The sequence below is a fragment of the Jaculus jaculus genome, chromosome 19 (assembly GCF_020740685.1).
Source record: "Jaculus jaculus isolate mJacJac1 chromosome 19, mJacJac1.mat.Y.cur, whole genome shotgun sequence".
In the NCBI taxonomy this organism is placed as follows: Eukaryota; Metazoa; Chordata; class Mammalia; order Rodentia; family Dipodidae; genus Jaculus; species Jaculus jaculus.
The window spans coordinates 28,398,982-28,407,097 of NC_059120.1; positions in this window are offsets into that span (position 1 = coordinate 28,398,982).

Here is an 8,116-nt window from a genome sequence, read left to right on the forward strand (position 1 = left end):
ATCTGTATTTACCAAATTTGCAAAATTATTTTTTTTTGCAAATTTATGTTATTTATTTGTAAGTAAGTTCACAAAATTTAATTTGTTTTATAGCTTGAATAGTTGTCCCTTAATATATGAAGACCAGGTTCTGTGTAACATATTTCTTAGGAGACTTACTATAGTGGGATTTGAAAGAGATTCACTTACAATGCAGTACCACCCAGCTGATACTTTCTTAATTAATTATCTCATATCTAGTTCCCATGAGGGCCACTAGACATCTTAAAATCCTTCCTGGGTTTCTGTACAAAAATTTACAACATTTAGCATATTTCACAACCTATTTGGAAGACCCTTGAACATTGAATGGACATTTTTATCCCAACATATATTTTCTCTACTAATACAATGATGCAGCATTACTTAGGTGCCTATGAAGTACATTGGTTTGAGGCTTAATTTTAAAGGAATGGATCAATAAATTGCTAGGTTTGCAATGGAAGAATTAGAACAAAGCCATATTTGAGCATGGTAGAAAGTGGGTCTGGGATTTTAGGAAGGATGTATTATTTAGAAACTGTGAAGTGGGCATGTAGAAGCAGAGTTACAATGGTCTCCTTAGTCATTTTGTTTTAGTTCAGTCCTGGCTGTATGACTAGGATAGCATGCCTCTAAGGCATACCATTTCTAGAACTGAATTTTGCTCTCTTATAGCAAACATTAGAAAATTGTCATTAGAAAAAAGCATGAGATACATTTTCAGTCTCCATTCATTTGTTGATGGACATATGGGCTGAGTTCATTTCTTTGATATCATGAATAGAGTTCCAATAACCATGTATGGAGTCCTTGGATCATGACCAGGAGTGGTGTAGCTAAACCAAAAGGCAGTCCTAGCTGTAATTTTCTGAGAAGCCTCTATACAGATTTCCATAATGGCTGTAAAATTTGCACTACCAGTCCCAGTGAATAACAGTTCTTCTTTTCCCACAGCTTAACCAGCATTTTTTGTCAATTTTCTTGATAATAGCCATTCTGACTAGTGTGGGATGGTATCTCAAAGTGGTTTTAATTTGGATTTCTCTCATGGATAGGGATGTTGAACACTTTTAAAATATGTATCAGCCATTTAAGCTTCTGCTTTAGTGAACAGTCTGTTCATTTCATATCAATCAGCAGTAAAGAAAAATGTAATTTGCAAGAAAATGGATGGACATGGGAAGAATTATATTAACTGAGGTGACTTAAATTCAGAATGCCCCAAACTGCATATCTTATTGTATACAGATCCTAGTTTGTAATATTTATATGTATGTATATAAACTGGGGAAACATGACAAAAACTAAGAAGACAGGAATATGACAGAGAGAGTAATGAGAAATCACAAGCCAGGGGCTGGGAAAAGGGCTAAAGGACACATGTGACTTGTAAAAAGAAAGGAGAGGAGGAGATAAGGGATGATAGGACTTAGGATAGATGAAGGAGGAAGAGAATCAACTAAAACAAATTTTGTTTGAAAAAGCCATAATGAGGGCTGGAGAGATGGCTTAGCGGTTAAGTGCTTGCCTGTGAAGCCTAAGGACTCCAGTTCAAGGCTCGGTTCCCCAGGTCCCACGTTAGCCAGATGCACAAGGGGGCGCACGGGTCTGGAGTTCGTTTGCAGTGGCTGGAAGCCCTGGTGCACCCATTCTCTCTCTCTCCCTCTATCTGTCTTTCTCTCTGTGTCTGTCGCTCCCAAATAAATAAATAAATAATTTTAAAAAAAGCCATAATGATATTTAAAATTCTGAATACCTGTTACAATCTTTACATAGATAAATAGAAAGAAAGAAAGAAAGATAGATAGATAGATAGATAGATAGATAGATAGATAGATAGATAGATAGATAGATAGATAGATGACTTTTCAATGATGCTAATCTGGTAGTGGAGGGAAGATAGGTCTATCCTAGTACTGGTTGCCCATCCTCCCTGGGTTCCTGAGTTCACTAAAGGCACAGGAAGTCAGGCACAAGCCATCTCCTATGCTTTCTATTTCTGTTTTTCTCAGTTTGTCTCTGAGACCACACCCCTCAAGATGGTATACCACAAACAACATGTCTAAGAATGGAGGCCCTGTGGTTCTTGCTCAAAAGGAAAATTTTGCTATTTACTATTTTGGGTCACCAATTTTAGGTAGGTAATAATTTATTATTATTATTTTAGGTTAGGTAATACGTTATTCTTAAGAAGGTTTTCTCCCCTTTCTAGGTTGGGGACTTTCCCTCCAAAAAAGACAGACACTAAAGAATTTGTGTATGAATGTGCATTGCATTTTAATATTTTTCAACATTTTTGCTGCCAGGTTAATTGATTAAAAACTTATTTTAGGGCTATAGAGATGGCTTAGTGGTTAAGTGCTTGCTTGTGAAGCCTAAGGACCCTGGTTCAAGGCTCAATTCCCCAATACCCACATAAGCCAGATGCACAAGGTGGCTCATGCATCTGGAGTTTGTTTGCAGTGGCTGGAGGCCCTGGTGAGCCCATTCCATCTGTGTCTCTGCCTCTTTCTCTGTCTGTCGCTCTCAAATGAAAATAAACAAAAATTTGTTTTAAACCCTTATTTTATTTTCAAGAAGTTGAGCCTGGCATGATGGTGCATGCCTTTAATCCCAGCACTCAGGAGGCAGAGATAGGAGGATCACCATGAGTTCGAAGCCACCCTGATACTACAAAGCAAATTTCTTGTCAGCCTGGGCTGCAGAAAAACTCTACCTCAAACAAAGAAGTTGTACATATATATTCATATTGTATACAAGTATCTCAGATTCTCTGCATTTCCCAGTCACCAGTGAGGTCTGCAATCAGGTATTGATTTAGATGATGGAAATATGGGGGCCTTTTATCTTTTCCTCAGCACCTTCCACCCTCACTCCCATGTTCCTGTACATGTTCTGACTGATTTTCACAAGTGCTGATTGTATTGGTTTCTATTCAATTCTCTTCTCAAACATAGAAATAGAACTGAATGCATAAAGCAGATATCACATTCACAGCTGCAGGAATAGGACCACTCTTTGATCTACTTTCTATGAATAGGGTTCTACAAAATGACTAAGAACAGAGAATCTAACATGACTTTGAGTTTCAGTTTTGTATCATCTATAATCAGCTACATTTAAATGTTTCTTTGTTTGTAAAATAGAAGACAGTATACTAATGATAAGAAGGAGATATTATATGGCTAATCTAATCACTCACACATAGTGAGTGGTCAATATTTTGTTGTCACTACTACCTTTTCATCCCCTGTCACAAGACAGAATGATCTTAATCCCTCACCAATAGTCCCTGACCCAACCAATTTTGTTCTAAGCAAGGACATTGAAGTGATATTAAAACTGGCTCAGATTAGACTTTTAGGAACAATTTTTCAATGTTTCTCTTTCTCTATTTTCATTTTTGCCTTCCCCCTCATTTCCTCCCATCCTTTCCCTTTTCTTCTTCTTCTTTTTTACTATTACAGATATACTTAGTATGGATACATCATGTGGTGGTACCATCCTTTCTGTCTTCCCTGCCTCATGCTGCTGGGGGCTCTCCTCAGTGGGTTGCAGATCTTCCCTGTGTGGGTTGTGGTTGTGTGTTGTGGGAGCAGCAGTTAGTTTTTTGTCCCTCTCTTTACTACTTCTTTTCTCCTTTCACCCTTTACCTTCCAAACTCCCTTTCCACCTCTTTTATTTTCTTGCTTCCAGAGGCATCATTTATTAAAGGACTGTATGAAACATACTGTCACAGGTTATAAGGACAAAATAATGATTCTTTAAAAAGCATGGTAGGGCTGGAGAGATGGCTTTGCAGTTAAGGTGCTTTCTTGTGAAGCCTGAGGACCCAGGTTCAATTCCCCAATACCCATAAGCCAGATGCAGAAAGTGGTACATGGGTCTGGAGTTCATTTGCAGTGGCTGGAGGCCCTGGTGTGCCCATATTCTCTCTCTCTCATCTATCTGCTTCTCTCTCTCAAATAAATAAATAAAAGGGAAAAAAAAACATGGCCCCTTGTAAGGAGTCAGTCAGTCCATCTTCCTGGACTGCTTCATTGGCAGCCCACTCAGCCAGATTTCCTCCTTGAAAGGACGTGGGATTTATTTTTCTTGAATATCCTCATTTCTTAAACAGATCTCTCAAAACACCTCAGTTGTTAAGGAATATGTGAATGAAGTCTTCTACAAGGCTTCCAAATAGATGCTAAGCATTTTTACGAGTAACTGTAATAGATAATAGATGAGGTCAGAGTATAGGAAGTGACAATGTGAGGTTTAGGTTTATCTTCTGCTTGTGACATCCAGGTATTTCAGTAGAAAATATGCATCAATTAATCTCTGAGAACAGTATTTAAAATTCATATATATATTATATATATAATATGCATATATATATAATATTTATATATAAAGAACAGTATATAAAATTCATATGTATATATAGTTTTATGTAAGCCTTATTTTGGAATTATTTTATATTTTGAAAACTTGTAGATATAAGCCAGGTATAGCAGCTCACATCCATCATCCCAGAACTAGGGATGCTTTAGGCAGGAAATCAAAAGTTTGAGATCATCCTCAGCTACATAATGAGTTCAAGCCAGCCATGACTACAGGTTGAAATCCTGCTTCAAAATAATTCTCAATATGATGCAAGAGAATTCCCTTATACCTCAGAGTCAATCTGCCCTACAGTAAATATTTTACATTAGCATATCATGTTTTGTGTAACTAATGAAATGAATAATGCATTATTGTTAATTAATCACACACTATTTTCTTGCTCTGCTCCAGGATCCTATCCAGGATAATATATTTATCTGTCATGTACTGGTTTTCTGGTTGTTTGAGCTTTTCTTGTTTCTGATAATCCTGACAGTCTTGATGCATAGTGCTTGTCAGAATTTTTTTAATATTTTATTTATTGATTGATTTGAGAGATAGAAAAAGAGAGAGTTACACACAGAGAGAAAGAGAGAGAGAGAGAGAGGGAGGGAGGGAGGGAGGGAAGGTATGCTAAAGTCTTTAGCTGCTGCCACCAAGCTCCAGACATATGCACCACCTTGTATTGTGTGTCTGGCTTACTGGATCCTGGGGAATCAACCTGGGTCCTTAGTTTTGCAGGCAAGCACCTAAACCACTAAGCCATCCCTCCAGTCCCAGAAATTTTATAGAATGTCTCAATGGGTACTTGCCTGATGTTTTCTCATGGTTAGATTGGTTTTATGGCTATGGGTTATAGAAGATCACATTGTTAAGTGTTATTCTCAGTACCTCATGTCAGATATATACTACACACATGAACTTTGGGACTACTGATAATCATTTGATCATCTAGTTAATGTGGTATTTTTCAGGTTTCTTCACTGGACAGTCACATTTTTCCATACCATATTCTCTGAATGGAAGTAACTGTGTGGCAATGTCCTGGCCATACTTAAGGAGTTATAGCCTTACCAACTGCCTTACATTGGACTATCTTCCTAACCTCAACTATTCATTATTAAGCCTCATAATTTGTCTACTCCCCCAATATTTTTACTTATCATTTACTTCTGTCAGCATGGGGAAATCAGTATTAATTTTAAATTTAGAGTTATATTACTACATTATTGTTATTTTTTTTACTCAAAACATTCTTGCTTTGCCCACTAAGAAATCCTATTAGTTATTTTCCTTGTTGCTATGACAAAATACCTGACAATAACCAACTTAAGGGAGGAAGGGTTTATTTCAGCTTATAGCTCCAAAGTGAAGTCCATCAGGGGTTTGTTTTACTTTAATGGCCTTCAAGACATTTTACAAAAATATGTGGTGATTAAATTTTATATCATCTTTCTCATTCTCTTTTCTTCCGTCATCTCTTCTTCCTCCTCCCACCTCCTACTCTGTCTCCCTTCAACATTCTTCCCTCCTTTTCCTCCTTCTTCCAGCTTCTTAAAAATTATCAGATGTGCCCCCTGTTTCACCCTCCAAACCATTCTGTGAGGCTGGGTCAATACAGTAGCTCCATTACACAAATAGGGAAATAACAGGACAGAACTTCCTAGTTTATGGATACTCTCAGCAGTGGAAAGAAAACTAGAAGTTCAGTGTCTTTACTATGAAGTTTGTTTTATTCTCCCAGATCACCCTCTCAACCCTAGACTATTTCTCTCTCTCTCTCTCTCTCTCTTTTTTTTTTTTTTTTTGTTTTTTTGAGGTAGGGTCTCACTGTAGCCCAGGCTGACCTGGAATTCACTATGGAGTCTCAGGGCAGCCTCGAACTCACGGAAATCCTCCTACCTCTGCCTCCCAAGTGCTGGGATTAAAGGCGTGCACCACCATGCCCGGCTATTTCTCTTTTGTACAGACAATGCTTTGCTGTAGGAGTTTTCCTGGCTGTCCTGAACATTGTCTCATATTTAGCAACATACCCGACTTCTCTCCACTGGATGCTAGGGGCATGCTGCCCTCTGCTCTAAGCTGTGACATCAAGAATCTCTATGTACTGCTGGATGTCCCTAAGGGGACAAGATTGCCCCACGAACACAAATAATGGTTGTAGGGCTGGAGAGATGGCTTAGTGATTAAGTGCTTACCTGTGAAGCCTAAGTACCCTGGTTTGAGGCTCTATTCCCCAGAACCCAGGTAAACCAGATGCACAAGGTGGCACATGCATTTGGAGCCCCTTTGCAGTGGCTTCAGGCCCTGGTGCACCCATTCTCTCTCTCTCTCTCTCTTTCTCTGTCTGTCTGTTGCTCTTAAATAAATAAATAAAAATAAACAACAAATAATGGCAGCTCTTAAGAATAAGGACACAGTTGACTTACATCCAAAATGCTACAGGCTAGACATCAAATATCTAAAAATATAAAGTTCCTATTCTAGGATAATGTGAGAAGTATGTTATGACTGAATGTATGCATCCTTAAATTTCAGGATTAGCATATTTGTTTGAGATATGTCACGAAATTGATTTAATAGTTTTAATATAACAATTATAAAAGTGTTGTAATTTTTCTCCTTGAGTGTGTGTGTGTGTGTGTGTGTGTGTGTGTGTGTGTGTGTAGCATGCATGTCCTTGTACACTGACCTGCAGTGGCTTGAATAGAACCTCGGCATGTCCCGCTGCTCTCCATCACCCTTCTGCCCATTCCTTTATGAGGCATTATCAATTATTGATCATAGAACTTGTGTTTCTCCCCCCCCCCCCCCGTGAGCTCTAATAATTCTCGAGTCTCTGCTCCCCATAGGGACTAGGGTTACAGAGACCTATGGTCATGCCCAGCTGTTCATGTGGGTCCTGAGGATTGAACTCCAGTCATATTTCAGATCTCTTCAGGTTCACATGTTTACACAGGAAGTTGTTTTACCTGCTGCCCTATCTTTACAGCCAAAACAGTTGTGTAAGGATCACAAGTCAGGATAGGACAAGGTTCAGTCAGATTAGATCATGCATACATTCGAATTTTGGATAAAATCAAATATGCTGGATGGAAAGCATAGTTTTCCATGGATCTTTTAAAAAGTATTTAAAAAACATTTTTATTTATTTATTTGACAGAGAGAAAGAGATAGAGGGAGAGATAATGGGCACACCAGGCCTCCTATCACTGCAAATGTTCCTGGTTTTTCATGGGTACTAGGGAATCAAACTCAGGTCATTAGGCTTTACAGGAAACTGCCTTAAGCACTTAGCCATTTCTCCAGCCCCTCTATGTCTCTTTGAATTACAATTTTGAGTTCATAATGTAAGTCATAATGTAGAAGCTCTTCTTAAACATTTGATAGAGGTAAAGGAATCACTGAACTATAATATTTTAAGTAGAACAAAGTTGCACAGTCTAGATTTTATGTTTCTACATTATTTTCAATTTACATATATGAATTTACATAATAGTAAGGTATAAATTTGCATCTTTTAAACTTAAATTATATCACAAACATTTTTCACATTGTTCCATAACATACATAATTATAATTTTATGATTTACATAGTATTCTGTGTAACTGGTAAGCCATGATTGATTTAATCATTCCCCATTGCTGTATATTTAGGTTGTTTTTGCTATCATAAGTAAAACTGCAAAAATCATCTTTGTGACTATTAAATTATATTACTTTTGGA